Genomic DNA, 24,640 nt, shown 5'->3' with positions numbered 1-24,640 from the left:
TCGGCATTCTGCATGAATTCAATTAACAACAGATAAAATGTACCCAGAATAACTTTGAACATCTGTGTGCGTTACTGCTTCTTTTTCTCTACAGGGCTTTCAGAAGTAAATCTTTTGTTGTTTCTGTCTTAACAAAACTGCTAGTATTTACTATCTTTCCAAGTTAGGAAGAGATCCAGGACACTGAAAACGCCCATAACAATTACAAAAACCAGATAAAACTGATATTGCTACATTACATTATTAAAACATAACATTATATGATTGCCTATTGTGGAGCTCGCACTCCTGATTGGTCCTCAGTGGGAGAGGATGCACCTTATGCTTTGGAAATAAGAATCCCACAGCAAGTGCTCCTCCCACATGCTGTACAAGGAAGTACTGGTACTTTCAGAGTCACATCTGGCAGCCAGCGACTGAGGAAATAGACCATGGGGATTCTCCTGGGCTGCCAGCTCCACTTTGAGAATTTCCGTGGTCAGAGGGGAGAGCTAGACTTCACTCCCAGAAGCAGCTGTCATCAACAGAGAGCAGCCAAATGCAGTCCCTGCCAGCCAAATCCCTTATCGGGGATTTCCTTTCAATCCAATGATACATTCTATCTCAGATTTTAAGGCCGTGTGGTACTTTGCAATGTTGATAGCACGCCATTCCTTTTTCCCAAAGTCAAAAGCTCTCTGGGGCTGCCAAGATGTATGTCCTTCGAGAAAAGCTAAGCTACTTTTGTATTTTCATGGCTGTTAGAGTTGCTCACATTGTAAGTCCTCATTCTTTTTTTAACTTTTTATTGATTCTTTAATGAATTTGACACAATGCATCCTAATCCCACTCATTTCCTCTTTCCCTCTCCTCCCCTTCCCCTTCCCCCTTAAAACATGGTCACCAACAGAGAAAAAAAATCTCATTGTGGAATCTGTAGTGTGTCACAGTATGCCCCACAGTATACTCTTGTGCCCATATTTCTCTGTTTTCAAATATTCACTGTAATGAGTCATTGTCTGGTATGAGGCCTATGACTTCTGCTACTCTATCAATATTGGAACTTCACTGCAACTCTTCGTGAATATCTTGTTGTTGACTTGAGTCATGGAGATCCTGTATTTTTGGATCTATAGGACTGGCTCCATTATGCACTCAAGCATGTGGAGGCGGTATTCTGAGGAGGGATATGTGCTCATTCTTAAGAGTACTTAGTGATGACTTATCACTGTGAAATGACTCTTCCCTCAGGTTTCTCTAGGTGCCTATCAACCTCATTGAATAAGGATAAATTATTCATTTAGCACTTTATCCTCACAATTTTTTTTGCAATGATTCGAGTATATACCTTTAAAATCTAAGATTTAAGCTTTGATTTTGTTCACATTATTTGTTTTCTTTATTTCTCTTTAGAGCCCAGTATTGCATAGTTCATTATACAATAACATGGTTAACTGGGAGTTGGTACTTCATTGATATATGCTGGGTTAAACCTCCAAACATAATTTTTTTTTAGATAGTAGCATGTTTGGTTGCTTGTTTTTCTATGAGAAACATACCTCAGTGTGTTTGTATAAACTTTGATTGTCCCTGCATGTGTAGATTGATCAAGAGGTTTCTAGACCAGGACATGCACAATTTAAAATAGCTTTTACAAAGCATGAAGCACAAACTGGAGCGAACACCAAGTTGGGTGTGTTGTTCTGAGTTCCTGATTTAATCTCCCTTAGGCTTAATTAAAAATGTTTATTTAGAGAAATAATTGATGTGTCCTAAGTAAGGCACAGTAAAAGTAAATATCGCCTGTGTGCATGACAGGAAACCATGAACAAAAAGTCTCTGCATGACATAAAGATAAAATTCAATATTAATTACACAGAGGAAAACACAAAGTGATCTATATAATATGATACCTCTGTAAATGAACTTTAATGGCTAGGCAGATTTCTCAATATATAGGAATTGATATATTCATTAATTAATTGTTGTAACTGAAAAAGGCATGAGTCAAAACCCACTAACAACTGGAATCTGGAAGGAAATTTTGGTTTTAAAATAGTGTCCTATCTTGTATATTTTTCACTTCATAAATATTTTATTACATTTCTTACAGCAATATCATTATTTACTTTAACAAATACGAATATTTGTGGCACTAGTCACAGATCTACAACTTTCCTCATAGGTAATACAGAAACAGATAAACTACTTCAAATACAATAAAGTTATGCGGAAATAAATTGCCATCACTGGAAATAAAGTTGAAAATTCATCAGGATTAAACTGTTATTAGTTAGAAGGCAGTTTAAGTGATAATGAAGAGTCAATGTACAATTCAATATCTGGCTCTAACTCATGGTTGGAAGTCTAATAGTTTAACTCTGCAATTCAGAGCCTCTTCTGTCCTTTCAATAAACTCGTAGAGGACATTGATTAAATGCACTTAGAATACAACATTTCAGGACCTAACGATTAATAATTAACCCAGATGGAACAAGAGGAATTTGAAAGAAGAAAAACAGGAGAAGGAAGAAATTGAAGATAGACTAGGTATATTATAAGCATTCATCAGTGAAAATATTATTCATTTTCTTCAGTAATGTTAGGCTTATTAAAGTTATTTTGCTAGGTAAACTTCTGCAACTTTCTACTGCCTCAAACAGACTGGTAGTTGAGAGATCTACAGTCTCCTCTGTGAGACTGAATATATTAATCATGTAATCTCTATAGTAAATGCTATATGTTTGCCTTTACAATATGACCTAAAATGTACTTTGCATTTGTACTGCTTTGAAAATACTAAAAATTGAGAAGTATAGAAATATCTATGCAAAAATCACTTGCATACATGTAGTAAATATATATTATAAATTAATTATCTACCTATTTTTAACCTTTATTAAGTATCTTATATATTTGTGTATGTGTGTGACTATATGTGCTATGTGGTAAATCTACATATGTTGCATTCAGAAGGCAACTTGAAGAAGTCAGTTCTTTATTCTGGGGGTGGTCAGGATTGTTGGTAAGTATCTTTATCTGCTAAGCCATTTTTCCATCCTGGAAATGCAATTACTTATCATCACGTTTTACTGAATTTAAGAAATAGATGTCATAACACCCATAGAATGGATGTCTTCCCTTAATAAAGATATTTAGAGTATAATCACTGTATTCCTGTCTCTAGTCAGGTCCATTAAAAGTATAATTAAAATAAAAAACAGTAATGAATATTATAACATGGAGCATGATGTTATTGGACACTAAATAAAGGTTATCCTTATATTTTTCAAATGCTGATTTCCATGCCTCCATATCTGGTTACAGTACTTACTATAAGTATCTCGTGCTTCAATGTTGTTTAAGTATTGCTCTCCGTTTATTTTCTTATATTTTCAATATAAGCTGATCAGCCAGTCCCTGATCAGCCAGTCCCTGAGAAGGTGAGAGAATAGGACTAAACTCCTGCCCAGCCAGGGAAGAGGAGCTGGAAGAAGAGGAAGTGGCATTTTGCCACTGAAAAGAATGCAGGGGTATCTTGAAAAAAAAAAAAAAAAAAAAAAACTCCTGGATCCCAAAGAGCCATATTCACACTAAAATGCAATTATCATGAGGATTTTGGCTGGAAGAAAGCCAGATTAGCTTAGAGGATTAAAATAGAATAATGCTGCTCAGTTATTATGCCCTTAAGCCTTGTTAAATAAATATAAAAGTACAGTCTTAATTATTTGGGAGATATCTGGGTTAAGAGGAAAACTGCTACAAACATTTATAAAATCACCACTAACAATAACATGATCCCCAGAGAGGACCACCAAACAATACAGCTTTTGTTATTTTTTCTTAGTTGCCCACTGGATTACTTGGCAAATCTCTGTTGCTGGAAACACTACACTCATTTATTGAGAAAGAATAAAAAGGAAAAAAAAAAGAAGTTGCTCCTAAGCTGCAGGATTCCCTTCTGCCAGCTAGCTTTCATGAATATAATGTGCTATATATGGGGTTCTAGAGGAAAGACTTCAACAGTATTATCCAGCTGTGAAATTTAGAAACTATAATTCTAACCTGACAAGCCAGGTATCTTCAGTGGTGTAAATAGTGCCATGGCTATTGTGAATTAAACAGCCACTCTGAAATTGAATCTGAGGCCCATTCTGTAAAGGGAATCTATGCCTGGTCTCATAAACCCAGTCAGAAACCCATGGCATTGACATTAAGGGAAAACTTGCCAGTGTTGTTTAGTTAGCCATGAAGCCAAGGTGCTTTGTAAATAGCTTATTGTAATAAGCAAGCTTTATGCCAACATGAATCAGTAAAGACTCTCTGTCTTACGAAATATATATTAAGACCCTTTGATGCCTAAGTTATTGAGAATAAGTGATGGTTGGATGTTAATCCTTAAACAGGATGTTTTATCACTCCTTCTAATGCTCACAATTTTTGAAACCAAGGTGGTGTATAAAGAATGTAAGTAACCAAACAAGTGAAAGATCTATATGACAAGAACTTCAGGTCTCTGAAGAAGGAAATCGAAGAAGACCTCAGAAAATGGAAAAATCTGCCATGCTCGTGGATTGGCAGGATTAATATAGTTAAAATGGCCATCTTGCCAAAAGCGATCTACAGATTCAATGCAATCCCCATCAAAATCCCAACTCAGTTCTTCACGGAGTTAGAAAAAGCAATTCTCAAATTCATCTGGAATAACAAGAAACCCAGGATAGCTAAAACTATTCTCAACAACAAAAGAAATTCTGGGGGAATCAGTATCCCTGACTTCAAGAATTACTACAGAGCAATGGTGTTAAAAACTGCATGGTATTGGCACAGTGACAGACAAGTGGACCAATGGAGTAGAATTAAAGATCTAGAAATTAATCCACACACCTATGGTCACTTGATCTTCGACAAAGGAGCCAAAAACATCCAGTGGAAAAAAGATATCCTTTTCAACAAATGGTGCTGGATCAAATGGAGGTCAGCATGCAGAAGAATGCACATTGATCCATTCTTATCTCCACGTACTAAACTTCACTCCAAGTGGATCAAGGACCTCCATGTAAAACCAGACACACTGAACTTAATAGAAAAGAAACTGGGGAAGACCCTTGAGGACATCGGTAGAGGGGAAAAGTTCCTGAACAGATCACCAATAGCTTATGCTTTAAGATCAAGAATTGACAAGTGGGACCTCATAAAATTACAAAGTTTCTGTAAGGCAAAGGACACTGTTAAAAGGACAAAACAGCAACCATCAAATTGTGAAAGGATATTCACCAACACCACATCTGATAGAGGACTAATATCCAATATATACAAAGAACTCAAGAAGTTAGACCCCAGGGAACCAAACAACCCTATTAAAAATGGGGTACAGATCTTAACAAAGAATTTTCACCTGAAGAAATTCGGAGGGCCAAGAGGCACCTTAAGAAGTGCTCAACATCATTAGTCATTAGGGAAATTCAGATCAAAACAACCCTTAGATTTCACCTTACACCAGTCAGAATGGCTAAGGTCAAAAACTCAGGAGACAGCAGGTGTTGGCAAGGATGTGGAGAAAGAGGAACACTCCTCTACTGCTGGTGGGGCTGTAAGATGGTAAACCACTGTGGAAATCAGTCTGGCGGTTCCTCACAAAACTGGACATGAGACTTCCAGAGAACCCTGCTATACCTCTCCTGGGCATATACCCAAAGGATTCCCCGGCATGCAATAAAGACACATGCTCCATTATGTTCATAGAAGCCTTATTTATAATAGCCAGAAGCTGGAAAGAACCCAGATGCCCCTCAAAGGAGGAATGGATACAGAAAATGTGGTATATTTACACAATGGAATACTACTCAGCAATTAGAAACAATGAATTCACAAAATTTTTAGGCAAATGGTTTGATCTGGAAAATATCATCCTAAGTGAGGTAACCCAATCACAAAAGAATACACATGGAATGCAATCTCTGATAAGTGGATATTAATTAGCCCAGAAGCCCTGAATACCCAAGGCACAAATTGCATAACAAATGACTCCCATGAAGAAGTATGGAGAGGGTCCTGATCCTGGAAAGGATTGATCTAGCATGGTCAGGGAATATAAGGACAGAGAAAAAGGAGGGAGGTGATTGGAGAAGGGATGTAGAGAAGAAGGTTTATGGGACATATGGGGAGGGGTGATCTGGGAAAGGGGAAATCATTTGGAACGTAAACAAATAATATAGAAAATAAAAATATTTTTAACAAAAGGATGTAAGCACTTGAATATAGGGAGAAAGGTCATAGAATGGATGCTTTCTAGGTGTATTACACTTAATACAGTCAATTATTTCCTACGAGTTGTGACTCCATGAGAAGTTTATAGAAGACAAGACCTATCACCAGTCACTTGTGGACTCAGAAAAGCTCACAGGTCCTTTCTCTTCCCTGTTGAGCTATACTGAAGGATTCCTGTTAAGGAGCAGGATTTATCACATTGTTGTACCCATTGAAGAGTCCATCAGGCTCCAAAGAATAGCTTCAAATACACAATTACACAAATTATCCTTGTCCAATTCAGTGAGTTAAGCTCAAATGTGACTGTGACATACATTGTAACAGGAAAAGTGTAGGAATAGAGTTGGTCAAGGAGTCATTCAGAGTAGAAGATACAGAAAGTGCAATATGCTTCATTTAATACATACACATGTGAACATTTTAAAGCTATTTTTTAAAACATCATGACATGAAATAAGGTTAAGTGGGTGAGATTATTGCTGTAGAAGCATAAGGCTCTGATTACCAATCCTAAGATCCTATGCAAAAATTGAGTGCGGCCATAACTACCTATTAACCAGTACTGGAATTGAGAGTGGTGGTAAAGGCTGGAAGAGACAGATGGACCTCTGGGACTTGCCGTCCCATCAACACTAAGTTCAATGGAAGATGCTGTCTAAATCTGATAATGTGGAAGATTGTTGCAAGAATAATGTCTTCTGGACACTACAAATCTGTTACCTTCATCAACCTATAGTATCTGTGGTGGTCTTCACAAGCTGTACACAAGGTCAAGCCTTAACATTCCAACCTGGACAAAACTCCCCTAGCAGAAAATTTTTTAGCAGTAGATGCCAACTGGAAGAGTTGGAAGCAATTTTCTTCAGAGGTGTGTCTTGGAGTAGGTTGATCACATACCCATAAGTGGCATCATACCTGTGAGAATATGGGTAATACTACTTTTTGGATTTACTTGTTTATATTAAAAAGAAAAACATGAAGTTGTGTTGTTTATATTTTGGAGCGAGCTTGGAAGAATTGGAGGGATTTTAGGTAGTGGATGTGATCTTCACATACTGCATTTATGAGTTTCTCAATGAATGAAAAAATATATAAAACCAAATAAAATATATGTATACTGACACTTAAGTACCTACCACATGCACGTGCATACACAGACACACACAGACACCAATATAAAAACAAAGTGATTTAATTTTATATGTCTTAGGGTTTTACTGCTGTGAACAAATACCATGACCAATGCAAGTTTTATATAAGAGAACATTTAATTGGGGCTGGCTTACAGGTTCAGAGGTTCAGTCTATTGTCATCAAGGCAGAAGCATGGCAACATCTAGGCAGGTGTGGTGCAGGAAGAGCTGAGGGGTCTACGGAGGCCAGGAACAAACTGGGCATGCTCGGGTATCTAGGAGGAAGATCTCCAAGCCCATCCCCACAGTGACACACTTCCTCCAACAAGGCCACACCTTCTAATAATGCTACTCCTTGGGAGGAGCATATACAAACCATCACATTATATTTCTGAGAAATTTAAATAACTATTAATATATGTGACTTTTGCAATTATTTTATCTTACTATGTTAGAGTGCTTTTTCAAAGACAGTGGTCAAATACTAGCATTTAAAGTGAAAAAGAAAAATAATAAGATTCAATTCTGAATATATATATATATATATATATATATATATATATATATATATATATATATATATATATATATATATATTTCTGAAGCCACGGTAGCTTTTGTGTACCAAATCATTAGATGGCTCAAAAGCCATACTGACCAAACACATGTATAAATATGACTACAAGAGTAAAATATGTACCAAGTATCATCTCTGGGAGGACATGGGAATAAGTAAGCCCAAGGCAGCATACACCGACAATTGAATTTCTGAACAGATAAAGTGATGGTGTTATTCCTTTCATTTTGTTCACAATATAAGGAAAAAACTGAACAAACACATTCTTTTCAAACATTTGAGACCACATGGAAGCATACCATAAAAATAAAATCGAACTCTGTTAGATGTCTTGTAACATCATTGCTATGTTATATTATTACTTAATACAATTTGTACAGTTTAATTTCTCAGTGTGTGAAACTCAGAACTCTGAGTGTTCACCCAAGTCCTGCATTCTTGTTTGCCTTCTGGGAATAGTATCAACTTTCTTGTAGCAGTTCATCATAATAGATTTGGATAGAATGAGAAAGATCATTTCTCAGACTAACAGAACACACCATGAGGCACAGCTGTTTCTTCTCCGCTGAAGCAAGTGGTCTTGGCATATGTATTCTTCAAACCTCTGTAATGTGTTACTGCAGAATTTGTTTTAGTCCAAATAGAAAACAGAATTTTCTCTGAAGTACTTTAATTTCTAGGAAGAGGGGCTGGCACTCTGAGACATAAGCTGGAATGGTTTAGCTGTCACTTACTGAGTGACAAAGTGCCCAAGGAGTGGTCAGCAAAAAGAAGTTACCACATCCGTCACCCCAGACTGGGTTCTACAAGTATAATAGCTCTGAGACTGAATGTGATTTTTTTCCTCTCTAAGGATCAAAGCAGTCCTCATTTTCCCTCCAATTTTAAATGTATCTTCAAGTAAAAACAGAAATTGAAAAGGCTTTTGTTTGTTCTTAAATAGATCACTTAAATCTCACTTTGAATAATGACACACACTGAATACATTTTCTTTAGAGATCTGTAAAACGTATAAGACAGAAAACAAACAAGAATGACAAAACAAAACAAAAAAACAGACATTGCAGCAATTACAAAGAAGAGTAGTCTGTGATGTCTTAAAATATAAAATCTAGAGATTTCAGTTTGGGCTTTATATAGTCTATGCATTCACAATGAGATATCATACAGAAGTCCCATCATTCTTCTTTATTCACATGCTTTGTGATGCTAAGAACTTTATGTCCTACTTTCAGTGAGTCCGGACTTGGTAACCTGGCACGGGGCATCCAGGATAGAAATTTCCACTTACAGCTTCTTGTTGAAGCTCACTTTCAGCTTCGTGACATTTCTGATTTTGGTATCAGGCTTCTTTTTTTAACTTCCATAAGAAGTCTAAAGATTTCTTAGAGTTGTGTTAATAAAAGCTGACAGTAGAGTTTATATCTCTCAGGCTGGAGGGGTGGCTCAGTGGTTAAGAGCACTGACTGCTCTTCCAAAGGTCCTGCATTCGAATCACAGCGACCACATAGTGGCTCACAACCATCCATAATGAGGTCTGACGCCCTCTTCTGGTGTGTCTGAAACAGCTACAGTATACTTACATATAATAAATAAATCTTTAAAAAATAGTGGAGTTTATTTTAAAATATTCCCAACTGTGAATGAAATTGTTATATCCACTCTGGAAATTAGCATGGAGACTCCTGAAAAAACTAAAGATAAAGCTCTCATATGGCCCAAAATCATTACTCACTGGCATGTGCCCAATATCTACTCCACAGATATTGGCTCAGAAATGGTCATTGACACCTTTTTCACAATAGACAGAAAGTACTTAAGTCTAGATATCCTTCTCTCATGATGCACCCCTTTCTGGGGAGATATGGGCAGTGAATAGTGGCTGAGAGACAGACAATCATTCACTTGTGAGGATGTGGCCACTAGGACATTTCTCATATTCCAGTGGATGGTCTCACATCTAGTGCATGTAAGGGCAGCACTAGCTGAACTTAGTTAACATATATATATATATATATATATATATATATATATATATATATATATATATATATACATACAGACAGACAGACACACATTATGAAGGGCATCATGCCAGGTATAGAGGGAAATTGAGATTACATATGATCATATTTAATTGTAACACATGTATTGCAGACTATGATGATACAGATATCAAAATTCCTATGGATGGTGTCCATATTGAAAAAATGTACATTTAAATAAAGTGTTTAATAACAAATGATCTTGATTATTCCAAAGCTTAACTGAGAAATCAATCAATAGTACAGGATCATAGAAATGTGTATCTCTGAGGTAAGCATGCTGACTTTACACAAGTTATGAATCTATCCCATGTAATATTCCAGTTCATATTTGAGAAAGGAAATAGGGGATAGAATTTACACTCAGCTAGAACCATGTCAACACTAATCAAGTGGAGATCACAGTCACTGGCTTCACCTCTGTCTGATTTCTTTTCTGAATAATGGTTTATATGGTTGTCCATTAGTTTCCATAGGAAGTACTTTACAAGGTATCCATGAAGATAGCAAACTCTGTGAATGCTTATATCCATTATGTAGAGTAGTAAGCAGTCTCGCATAACTTTATATATTTCCCTCTCTCTATATGTGTATGTGAAAGTTTCTGTATCCTCTAGATCATATTTAGGTCGCTGATAATGCCTAACTGACAATGAGAATTTACAATATGCTGCAGGGAACAGCTGATTTAAAAAGAAAACATCTATGCTCATTGTAGATGAAAACAGAGCACTTCAGCATCAAGGTAGTGTTTTCCTAACATTTGACGCTATCAAAATTTGGTTGACTGGCTCTCTGTACATGATTTATGAATACAGAAGCCAGGTTTCATAAATAAATTATGAAAATTATGAATTTCAAAGTAAAAATACATTTTAAGTAGGTTTAGAAAATAGTGACCAGTATGGTGTTTAATTAAAATACTGCTTTTATATTATGCCTTTCTCATTTGCCAAATTGTTGTTGCTCTTGCTTATTCTTTGGTTGATATAGTCTGATGATTTCAAGTAGTTAAGGATGGCTCTAACATTTAACTTTCTTGATTTGAAATCTAAGGATACTAGTTCTATGTCTTGATTTAATGCATGGCAAGATAACAGGAAAATGATAAGGAGAAATAATTCATGGAAAATAGGTTTAATGCCCAAGAGAGCACAGGGGTAATTATCACATGTTCACAATGCACTTAAAGTTCCTGGAATGAATTCAGCAGCAACTAAATTGCATAATATGTATTGGAAAATATACTCTACATATTTAACTAAATTGTAATCCTTTAAATAAATGCAACAGAAAGAAAAATAAAACATACTTGAATCTGTTCCTAGGTATAACTAAGGCTATTTTAAGGTATAAATAATAAGCCTTTCTCTATTCTTGGTCCAAGTGGTAGAATAAAAGGAAATCTTATACAATCTAATTACTCATTTGCAATTTACATCAATTCAAAGACATTAACTCAAAACAGGAATTGAGTCCATAGTTTGCTGTTCAAAAATGGCTCAGTAATTCAAAGATGCTTATGTTTATAGTATGAGATTCTCTTGGTATATTTTAATATCTTTTGAGATGTACAAAGCCAATTCCAACCAGATGGGAGTGTGATTATATTTGAAGCAAGAGAAATTTCTTGGTTCATGGACACCTTCTTCTCCATTAATTACAGAGGTATACATACACACATAATCACGCACTGGGATACACACACATAAATACACATACACACACAAATTCATACATAAAGAGGCTCTAATCTTAATTCATATAAAGCACAGAAAAAAACATGCTAATAAAATTATAGATGAATGACTTAAACTTTTTGTCTTTCTACATTTGAACCAATTTCCTGTATCAATAAATATAGTGCATTTGACTGTCTATAAACTTATTGCCAACTCCACTCTAGGGGTGCTTGAAAACAAGAAGGTGTTTTGTTTTTCTATGCATTTTCTCTATCTGATGGCCTGACTTTAAATGTCTTCCAGATTGGACGTATCCTGTTTTTTCCCAGCTGTATTGATTTGGGATCAAAGTTCACTATAATTAGCTGCTAAAATATAAAAGATGAATTTTTTAAAGTTGACTTCTCCAAAGTATATAAGCTTCTCCTAAATACAGAAGCTTCAAGATTGTCTTCTATCCTAAAGACATCTTGCCTCCTACCTCACTTCTCAAAGTACATGAAGAAGAAACTCTTCCAATGATGTCTTGCATAGATGTTTGATCACTCACTACTATAGTCTCTGTCATACCAACACTTGGAAGCCTAAGGAACAGGTTTACTTGGAGTGACTGCATGCAAAAAACTACTAAGGCTCAGTCTCAAAAACCTTAAAATAAGGAAATAAGCAAACAAGCAAGGCTTACCAAAAGCACTCTCTTTCTCATTTCAAAAGCATATGGTAATGCAATACACAGCTGCAGCTTGTTTAAAGGTGCTCTCACTGAAGGCCAAGTTCTAGAAACAAGAGACAAGGAAGAAATTGGTGTTATGAAGGAATGACGAATAAGTGACATGCCTCCTACTTCCCAAAGAGCAATGTATGCACCTCCTGTCAAAAGAGTCAAGGTAATTCCTGAAACTTAGTATCATACACAGGAGTTTTAGAGTACTTGGAATTGGTTTGAGACATTTTTTATTATCTTCAATCTTTTTATTTACAGTCCAGTCATTATCTCTCTCCCTGTCTGCCCTCTGACAGTTCCTCATCCTATTCCTCCTCCCACATCTCCAAGAGAATGTCTCCACTACACCATCCCACCAGACTTCCCCGCTCCCTGGTTCTTCAAGTATCTGGGGAGTTAGTTGAATCTTCTCTCAGTGAAGCAAGACCAGGCAAGTCTCTGCTGTATATATATCAGGTGTCTCATAGCAGCTGGTGTATGCAGCCTGGTTGGTGGCTCAGTGTCCAAGAGATCTCTGGGGTCCAGGTGAGTTGAGACTGCTGGTCTTTCTATGGGATTGCCCTCCTCCTCCTCATATTCCATCCTTTCCCTAATTCAACCCCAGGAGTTCCTGGTTTCTGTCCATTGGTTGGGTACAAATATCTGCATCTGACTTTTCTTGGCTGCTTGTTGGGGTTCTTGGAGGGCAGTCATGCTAGGCTCCTGTCTGTGAGCACACCATAACTTCAGTAATAGTGTCGAGATAATTGTGAAAGCAATTTACAGGAGAAAACTTATTCTGTAGTGCCTCTTAGTACTCACTCTTCATTTCCTTGGGTCTCATTATCTATTCTTTCCAGAATAAACAGGACAGTTGGTAGCAACATTAGCATGGTAGAAACCCTGTGTCCATCTCAGTCTTCCTCTTTTCTTTCCACTCTTAAGTGGTTATATCAAGAGAGAAATATGAATAGAGTACTGGTAAAATTAGACTTTATATTTGGGCTTTGTGTTTATGAGTTTATGGGCCTGAGTATGTACATATGTATATATGTGTATGTACGTGCATGTCAATTCATGGACATGTGTAAGTGGGAATGCATACTTAAGACTGTGTGTACACATTTGAAGAGCAGAGGACACTTTCTTCCTTTCTTTGAGACATGGCTTTCCTCAGGCCCAAGCAATCATGTTTAGCTGGCCATGGGTCTCAGAAATATGCCAAACTCTGCTTCCTCCATCCTGAGATCACAAGCCACACTACTATACTCAGACCTTTGCAATGCAAATTCTTGGGATGACATTTCTATTTACTGAGAAACCAGTCACAACATCCCTGAAAACATGATTTTTAATCTGGATATATTGTATGTAGAAGAATCATTTCCTCATAGATATTTCAAGATACATTTTACAAAAGGAAAACTGAAGTCCTCACCTCAGGTTGATATGGCTTCAAGTTACAGTACCCAGTGCACATTGGCATGCACATCAAATTTTTACTTATGAATGTAAATTTATGCATGTGAGTGTGAGCATGTGCACATCTTAAAATTTCTTCTACTATTGTGTTTGCTTCTTTATTAACCAAAATTAAATGATGATGATAATGATGATGATGATGATTATGGTGATGATGATAATGATAATAAGAGGAAGAACAAGAACAACAACATGATCAGATCCTTGTGTTGTTCACATTCAAGGTGTAAAAGGACAACTTTGCTTTTTGATTGCAACATTCAGCAGGGCTTCAACTGCTTCACATGATGAACCACATTTCTTCAGTAGATGGTACACCAGAGGGGACTTGGCAACACCTGTCTTTATTTAACAAACTGATACCTTGCAGTTATCTTGTCTTCAGCAGAAATATATTTGGGGGAGGTTAATGGTGCCCAGTAGCACTGCTATAATTAATACCTTGTCAGTATTTTGCAACAAATTTTCAGTGTCTAAAAACAATCGAAAACTCTTTGTGAATAGTTTAGAATCTAGCACTTGCGAGTTTTTAAAGATATCATCACGAAATGTGTGTATACTGCTTATCAGGATGCTGGTTTCCTTACCAATATATATGAAGTGAAGTGAACAAATTATTGTTAGATTTATTTTGAGTCAAGGAATCAGAGATATTAGTCACAGAGATTCAGGGGTGTATGGTACTATAAAAAGAAAATATTACTTTGTATCTTGATTTAACACATGGCAAGATAACATTGAGAGAAACTCATCCAAAAATTGCTTCTGAGGTTTCTGCTGCAGTTCATCCTTGCCTAAGGCAGGTTGGCGAGCCTTGTAGTTTCTGCACATTGAACTATAGCTATCGATTCCTGCCTAGCATCTGACATCCAAGAGAGAAGACTTGACTGAAGCTGTTGGTTTATGTATTATGTCTGCCTGCATAGACTACTGTCTGCAGCTGCTGAGCCCTGTTTGGCGTTTGCTATAGGACCAAATGGCCCCCAAAGAAAATTGAGCTTGCCCCCAAAGAACTCCTGCTAAAAAGGTCCACTTCCCCCATATGCTAATAACTTTTCTATTACCTCTGGTGGGTGGTGGGCAAGAGGAGAGGAGATGTGAACCTTTAGTGAAAGTAGGTTGCAAAAAATTATGTCTACAGTAGTAGCCTTACCTTTAGTTTGTAGAAAGCAATTTATAGTATTAGGAATGCCTACTGTGTTAGGGGTTACCATGCACCCCACTGCCCAAGAACTGAATTAGGTAGGATCCATTTCTGTTGCTGGAAGTTTTATTGGAAACTTTGAATGTCACAAAGGTCATCCAGGTGGGCTCTGTCTTCTTCAATTTAGCTTGTCTTCATATATGTATATGTTAAAGGAAGCTTCTCCTGCATTAGGATTTTGTACTACCCTTCTAATGGTCGTTAATTTTGCTTTCTCTTCTAATATTTCCTCTCTCATTTCCCCTTTCCTAGCCCTTCCTACTCCATCCTCCTGTTTCAAGGCCTCTCCTAAACTTCCTCAATTCATAAGTATCTTTTATGTTTTCCTTTCCTAGAGAGATCTGTCTGCTCTTCATCTAATACCTTACTCTATACTTAATCTTTCTTGTTCTATGATTTTTTTTATATCACTGGCTTAACTGCTAATATCCACATATAAACAGATATATACAATATTTGTTGTGGTGGTTTAAATATGCTTTGCCAATGGGAAGTGGCATTAATAGTAAGTAAGACCTTGTTGGAAGAGGTGTGGCTTTGTTGTAGGAAGTATGTCACCATGTATGCAGGTTTCAAGGGCTCCGCCAATGCTCAGGGTCTGCCCAATAAGAAACAAAGTCTCCTCTTGGGTCAAGATGTAGAAATCTTGGCTCCTCCAGCACCAAGACAGCTTGCATGATGCCATGCAATGATAATGGATTGAATCTGAAACTGTAATCCAGCCCTAATTAAATGTTTACCTTTATCAGTAACCTTAATCAATGTTTACCTTGGCCATGGTGTTTCTTCACAGAAATGGAAACTTTAACTAACACATTTGGTTTTCGGGGTCATGGTTAGGTCACTCCTCTCAGCAATCTACCTACCAGCAATGACTAAGTATTTCCTTTGTTCTACATCCTTGCCAGCATGAGCTGTCCTGCCACTTGTTTTATTAATCTTAGCCATTCTGAATTATATAAAATGCAATCTCAAAGTAGTTTTGATTTGCATTTCCTTGATGACTAAGGACTTTAATCATTTCTTTAAGTGTTTCTCAGCCATTTAAGTTTCCACTTTTGAAAATTCTGTTTAGATCTGTATCTGAGTTTTTAATTGGGTTATTTGTTTTCTTGATAGCAAATTCTTTGTTGGTGGTGGGTTTTGGGTTGTTTATTTTTCTTCATATATTTTGGATATTTGCCTTCCGTGGGATGTATAGTAGGAAAACTTTTTCTTTATTATTATTCTGTAGGCTGTTGTTTTGTCTGTAAGATCATGTCCTTTTCTGTTCAGCAACTTTTTAGTTTCATGATGTCGCACATATTATCTTACTACCTAGGCTGATAGTGCTTTATTCAAAGTGTTTTTCCATGTGGCAATGAGTTCAAGACAATTCCCCCCTTTTTCTTCTGTTAGATTCAGGGTATCTTGTTTTATGTTGATGTCTTTGATCCATTTGGAACTGAGTTTGGTGTAGGTTGGTAAATAAGAAACTATTTGGATTCTTCTCCAGTTATCCATCCAATTTGATCAACACTATGTGTTAAAGATGTATATTTCTCACTTCTTTATAATGAAAAAAATTACCAGTTGTCCATTAGAATGTGTATTTATGTCTGGGTCTTCAATTTGATTCCATTGATCCACATGTTTCTTTTTCTGCCAATACCATGCCATTTTTATTACTGTAACTCTGAGTACAATTTGAAGTCAGGGATGGTGAAACCTCCAGCAATCTTTTTATTATTTCAGGATTGTTTTAGCTGTCAAGGGCTTCTGTGCTTCCATATCCAGTTGAAAGTTGTCTTCCCAAGATCTGTGAGGAATTGTGCTTGAATTTTGAAGGGAATTGCATTGAATTTTTGTATTACTTTTGGTAGGATGGTTGGCTTTATTATTTTAGTCCTACTGATCCTGAGTATGAAAGATCTTTTCATAATCTGATAATATCTTTAATTTCTTTCTTTGGTCTTTAAATATTTTTCATATAAGCCTTTCATTTGATTGGTTAGAATCACTCCCAAGATATTTGATGTTATCTGAGGCTAATATGAAAGTTATTGCTTCCTTGATTTTTCCACAGTAAATTTGTCTTTTGTATATAGGAAGATTACTGATTTTTAAGAGTTTTTGTTTTATTTTGTTTTAAATTAAAATGGTTTAATTGAACTAATTCTATATAGTGGTGATTCAATAGATGCAATGTAAACATTTACAACTTAGCAAATAATAAAGCAAAACATCACACAGCTAAATTGTGGATTAGAATAAACTTATTGTCAAAGTTACTTTCCTGTTACTATTGTAAGACACCATGATCTATATAATTCACAGAAAAAATATTTATTTGAGGACTTTGGTTTCAGAATGTTAGAGTCCACAGCCATCACAGTGGACAGCAAACAAGAAGGCATGGCACTTGAGCAGCACCTAGGTGCTCACATCCTGAGACATAATACCCAGACAGTGAGGAAACCCTCAGAGTCCACCTCCTGTGATACACTCCTCTAATAAAGCAACATCTTCTAATCCTTCCCAAACAGTTTGGCCAACTGGGGACCAAGTATTCTAATATAAGAGCCTGTGAGGAGGGTTTTTTGTTGTTGTTTTGTTTTGTTTTGTTTTATCCTTCTCTGTACTTCTTACCCATCTCCTCCCCTTTCAGAAGTGGCTCCCCTTTTTCCTTTTTGTTGTTGTTATTGTTTTCTGAATTTAGATACTTTGCTGAACCTATTTACTAGCTGTTAAGGTTTCCTGATCGAAAGTTTAGTAACATTCATCATATATGCTATTATGTCATGTGCAATAAAGATACTTTGCTTGTTCTCCCTTATAACTTGTATCTCTTGATGTCCTTGAGTTGTCATATTGATTTAGCTAAGACACCAAGTACGATATTTATTAAGTATATAGATAGTAAACAACCTTGTCTTTTTTCTGACTTTAGTGTAATTGCTATGAGTTTCTCTCCACATGAGTTTATGCTGGATTATCTTTCTTTGGTTTGAGAATCTTCAGAATGATAGAGTCTCTTTAAATTTCTCTCAATTCTTTGCTAAGGATAGGAAAACTAGCCAAGTATATTCCACCACTTGGTAGAACAGTGATATCACTTATTTTTAATTCATAGCATAACTTTCATCGTTACTGCGATGAACATAGGACCCATTTTTTCTTTTGGGTAGTGGTTTTGTTGGTTGTTTTTGTTTCATAAGATTTTGTTTATTTATGTGAGTATTTTTCTGTATGTATACTAGTGCACCTCATGTGTGTACAGCCCACTGAAGCCTAAGAAATCATCAGACCCTTTGGAACAGTTGTTACACTGGTTATGAGCTGCTATGTGGGTTCTTGGAACTGAATTCGCATACTGGCACCAAGAGCTGCCAGTGCTTTTAACTGCTGAGCTAACTTTTAGCCTCCCAGGTAGTGGCTTTTATTGTGGAATGTTGGCTATCCTCACTAGCTTCTAAATACCATTATTTAACGCTATTCTAATACAAGCATAAGTCCAACAAAAGAAAATGAGCAAAGTCTTTTGCAAATGTCTCTACCAAATCTTCTCTGTGTAATTGTTCTCTGTAATAAATCCTGCTTCTACATTATCACTAATGAGTCTCATTCTGTTTAGAATAGTAACTGATGCATAAATTCAGGACGGTATCTCGAAATCTTTTCTTAAATATTTATTCTCTCTTTTCTATAGCAAATGGAACTTTAAAAGGTATGTAACAATGGTTTAAATTCTAATTATGAAGCTCTGCATTTGAAATTATTTCAACAACTTCACAGAAAACAAAGCAAAAACTGTCGTGCTGGTGCATTTGACAGAGAGACAATTTTGGAAGATTCTATCATGTTTACTGTAGTGCTTTGAAATGTAAAATTATCTCCCATTTAACATTATTTCATATAATATCCCTATATCATTTATACTTTGACAATTCATTTTCTCTCAAGTGATTCCCTAAAACAAACATACACCAATCGCACAGTTCAAGGTACTTCATGTAGCACTGCGTCTTTTAGTGTAGAACAATTTGGACTTGTGAATTATCTTTGTAAATCATTTTATTGCCCCTAGTTTTCAGTCTCAACATTTCCTTATTCAGTTAATCTCAGTTATTTCCTATGGAGTTGCACACGGGACCATTATGAGTCTGTGTCATAGAAGTCTACTGTGGGAGACTGAACTTATATAGCCTATTAAGCTTCTATGAACAACCCAATCTTTATAGACATCGTTTGTTCAGCAAGTGGATGCTCTCAGTCCAGGCAGAAGAGCCTGCAATGTATATTGTGTAGCTGAAGTTACATTTTACACAGTTAATTTATTTTGAGTCCTTTATTTCCTATTTTTTGACCAGAAAAATGAATGAACCTTTGAAATAACAGAAATGAGTCTTCTCTTTTTGTATTTAGCTTCCAGAAGTCAGCGTCACATAATAATTTTACTTGAAGTTACTACATATTAAGGCCATTGTGGAACGGCAGTATACTAATTACATATATTAATCATCTAATTTTTACAGAGACAATACCTAAGCTGCTTTTATATTTCACAGAGCACTGGAAACTCATTCTCGTAACAGATGGAAAACAATGACACTTAACCAAGCTAGGAAAATTCGCAACAGAACAAATGGAATCATCCATGCTTTCGAATCTGTTCTGTGTCTCCCATAATCCTGGAATCACAACAAACAAACAAACAAACAAACAAACCAACAATAAGAATAAAATCTTCATTACCTTAATCAGAGATTACAATTGCATGTCAGAGGAATTATTATTCTTCTGATCAGCATCTTTTCTGATGGGAGGATTAAGAGGCTTGCTAATTAAAATGTTCCCATCTCTTAAGAAGAATGCTTTTTCTGTTGGTCTGACAAAATGGCAGATGTCACTTAGTAGATAGATCCTATTAATAGAGCACATAATATTTTATGCATTATATTTTACATAAGATTAACATAATTTCAGAAAGATATTGATTACTATAGTTTAGAAATTAAATGATAATAGAAGATAATTTAGAATCTATTTATATTAGTGTTGAGTAGTCACAAGGTATAGGGCACAAAAGCGTGGCATTATACAGAAAGCAAAGATGATTTGTTTTTGCCTTCCACTTTTACTAACCTTGTGAAGGCAAAGGTGGTTCTCTCAGAAATTATGCAATCTACTTTGCCTTAGAGAACTGGAATTTGATGGGATGATGTCTTAAATTCTTCAAATTTGGAAGATAGCAAAGAAATCAAAGAAGTTGGAAGAAATGAAGCAGTTTGAAAGATACTAGTAGCCATCACTCTGAGGTTTAGTATCTTAAATCATACAGCTGACTGGATCATTGAAAACAAAGTATTCCAACTTAAATTTTCTCTCTCTTAAAGTTTTAGATTTTAATGCTAAAAAGAAACCCATTTGATTTCATGCCATGAATCAAGAGAAAGAACTTTTAAGGAGAACAAAAACAAATAGAAATATAATCAGAGAGGAAAGAGTTGATTTTACATTACCTTACAGTTATGTTTAATATGAAAGAGACTTGCACAGGGAGATAGGAAGCAACTACCGCATGTAGGCTGAGGTGCCTACATGATATGTTATATATACTATAGAATGATTGACCAGGCTCATAATGAGCTGTGTCCCTCATCATTACAGGGATTTGTGATGTCAGCATAGGTTGATTGAGGAAAACCTAACAGGAAGAAATCATTCAACTCTAAAGGAGCTGGAAAACAGGCAAGTGATATGATTAATTATGTACTTGTGACAGAAAGCATCGGGATGCCCAGTGGAAGCAGGAGAATAGCCCAACATGAGCAATCAGTATCTAGTGTCCATGCAGAGAAAAGGGTAGACACTAGAATCCCTCTATCTATCACTAAAGTTATGAAATTATGCAGGACACAGTCCCCAACTTTACTGTCATCTGATAATGAAAGCATGGAAGAAAGAATAAAAGCACAGGTCTACTTTAAAAGTCCAGAACAAAATTTGAATATTTAATATAAAGTGTGAGATATACATAAACTGTATGTACATTGAACTGACTGCCCTTGTTATGGATGTAGCTTTTATTCTGTGCCCTAAGATATTGGGTTCACATAGGAATCATCATCATAATTTAATAAAAAGAAAACAAAAGAGAAGCAATGTATTCAGCATCTCACGATCTATGGCAGAAAATTATTTTAAACCTAAATTGACTGATGAAGACAATCATACATTTCTTTAATATATTAAATATTTTGGAATTTCATGTCATCATACTAATCTTTAACATTATATTCATTTCATTTAAATAGTCCTTATTAGTTCATATAAAATAAGTACAAAAGTGACTGCTGATATAAGTAGATGTTTTTATTGTTCTGTAACATACTGAACAGTCAGGCATCCAGCTTATACAAATAGACTCAATCTTAGCTTCTAGTATAAGGTTTTTGTTATTTAAATTGTGCAATGTGCTGAGAATAAGCCAGTGTGTACACTTAGCAAAGATGGAATAACCCCATCAACCTCCCCTACCCAGAAGCTTCAGGAAATATTGCAGAAGAGACGGCACAAAGAATGCAACAGCCAGAGGCTTTGGAGGACAGCTATGAAACTCTGTCCACTGCATATTTCATGACTTACACCTATGTATTCAGAACAATTTCGCTTACTGCCACAATACCTATACAAGGTCAAGCTGGTTAGGCATTCCAGCATGGAGAAGGTGGGAGCTCCTGCAGTCTCACTCATAGGTAAGAGCTATTAGCAGTTAGTGGGTGCTGGCAGAAGGAGAGCCACTGTTCTCTGAGGAGGTAGTTACTGGTAAGTTGTATATGCCACGGTAAACAGCACCATGCCCATGTGCGTACTGGTAGCAGTAGTTGCTCGGAGTAGGTCACTAAAAAGAAAAGAAGCCATGAAGTGGGAGGTAGATGTGTTGGGGGGGTAGGGTTCCTAGGAAAGTTGGAGGAGAATACAATCTGGATATGATCAAGATACATGGTACATATTTACACCATTTCCAAAACGCAAGTTAAAAAAATTGAAGCGCTACTTCTTTTTTCATCTATGAAATTTGAGTTTGGAAATTGTTATGTAAATGCATGTCAAGCAAAAGTATAAACAAAGAAAAACCTTTTCTGTCACCCATCTAAGAAGAGAACAACCGGTGTGGGATGCATGGCAGCACAAAGAGAGAAGGTATGTTTCTAAAACTGGAAAGAAGGTAAGTGGACTGGAGAAATGGCTCAGCAGTTAATGGCACCGGTGGCACATACCACCTGTCACTCCAGTTTCAGAGGAATCAGCATCCTTTTCTGCTGTCCTAGGGCAACACACATAGATGATGAGCAGACACAAGTGATGGCAGACCACTCATTCATGTTACATAAAAATAAAGTATAAATTATTTTAAAAATAAAACTAGATTTCTGTGTTCAGTGAAACTCTTTCTCCAAATGAAGAATATTCAGACTCTCTCAAACAAAAACAAAATAAAATACTTATTGCCAATTTATATGAGAATAAAAATTACTAAAAATCAGAAACATGGGCAAGGTTATAGACATATGGGACTTCAAAGTATAACTTGGTGAATAAAAATTTCATATTTATATTCTTATAATGTGGTTTGGAAATATTCTTATAATATTGGAAATACTCTTATAATGTGGACCACATTAATATTCAATAAGCAACCTCTGAACATTTACTTTCCTTCAAGTATTCTTCTATTTTTTACTTCTCAACTTCTTTTCTCTACATTAAAACTAAAAAAACCAATATTAAAATATCAATTATTGAAGAAAAATTTGTTAGTAAATAAACAGAACCACAAAAAGCAAAAAACAATGAAAACACATAAAACTGATAAGATAAATTGTTTAGAAAAACATGTTCCAGTACTACAGGACAGACACCCTTGCTTCTGAGAAAACAGACCATTTCCCAAAACCTGCTGATATAACAATAGTGGTAGTTTTGCTACTGGTAAGAGTTATATTGATGATGATGAAGATGAGGAGGAGGAAGAAGAAGAGAAGTAGTAAGAGGAGGAGGAGATTTATGGGACATATGGGGAGGGGGGATCCGGGAAAGGGGAAATCATTTGGAATGTAAACAAAGAATATAGAAAATAAAAATATTAAAAAAAAAGAGGAGGAGGAGGAGGATTTCTTTGATCAAGATGGCAATGAAGAACACTCAGATCTCTGGCACAAAGGCACATGTTCCCCTCACCATGTACTACCACTCACAAAACAACATATCCAGTAATGAAAGCTGACCAGAATCCTACCAGAATGCCAAAACAAAAAAATTCAGAAATGAAGTGGCTAAGGAACATGTCTCCTTCCCACTTGGTGATATAAATTCATTAACTGGCTGTAGAAAAACATTCCCAGAATTTTGGAGGGAAAACTGCGTGGGCCACAAGAAGACAGAAAAAAAAAGAGACCCTCAATAAGGAACAAGCTTATATTAATTCATTAAAAGAAATATGACTGGATTTCAGAGCAGGGTTATTTCCATGTCCATCATATTTATCTTCCTTGATCTTTCCTTATGGGAAGCTTTGCTACTTTGCTTACAGATCTGGAATTTCCATTATCCACTGCTCTGAGATTTGAGTAATCCCATCCTTGTGTGTGTTGTAAATCATGACTGGCAATATATGTTATAAAGTACACTCATCTATATGATCTTTAAAAATATCAAAGACAGAAATCTAGCTCTAAGTGGGTTATGCAGTTGCTATTTAGCACAGATTTAAAGTCTGTTAAATGATATTTGACATATGTCATTGCTCTCATAGTTGGACATGATGTCAATTAGCTTAAGAATTCCATGGACTACAGCTTATGGTTTCCTGTTGTTAAATGCCCACTTCTTATGTAGAGAGTGTTCTGACTCTAACCTGTACTTACTAAGATTTGATTTAAAAGTTTTTGTGCACATATCTTTAGTCATGTTTCCTCAATTAACATTATAAGTCACAGATCACTTTACTCGCTTTACCCCAAACCTATAAATTCCCTTTTGAATTTACTTTGATGTTTGGCAAGTTTTCTAAATTCTTTTCATCTGCTGTAAAGGAAAATGATGAAGAACCTTGGATTACTAATCAAAAGACTTGGATTCCATTAGATTTTGATACAAAATAGTTACATTTTGTAAATTATATTAATCTTTAGGAATAATTTCTCAGAGTCAAAAGTGTGATCCTGGAAGACTTGAGACAATATGATTCCAAATTTTTTTAAAGCTACATCACAAAAACAGATTTCTATTTATTTATTTTTAAGAAAACACATTCAAAATTAAGTGTTACATTTTTCTGTGTCTGAGGAAAACTAACTTAGACTTTTGTCCCTGCCATGTTCTTCCAGATTTTCTTAACTAAAGCTCACTTAGTGCTTCCCATAGTTTTCTATCTACTTATGTACGTGTTAGGTTATGTAAGCTGTTTCCTTTGAATTGTTATATTCCAACTGATCATCTTCCCTTTATCTCTTTAGCATATCCTACAGACATACACCAGGAAGGATCTATAAAAGTTAGAAGATATATCCCCTTTCCTTCTG

The sequence above is a fragment of the Apodemus sylvaticus genome, chromosome 6, assembly GCF_947179515.1.
Source record: "Apodemus sylvaticus chromosome 6, mApoSyl1.1, whole genome shotgun sequence".
Lineage (NCBI taxonomy): Eukaryota > Metazoa > Chordata > Mammalia > Rodentia > Muridae > Apodemus > Apodemus sylvaticus.
This window is presented reverse-complemented; position numbering follows the sequence as displayed.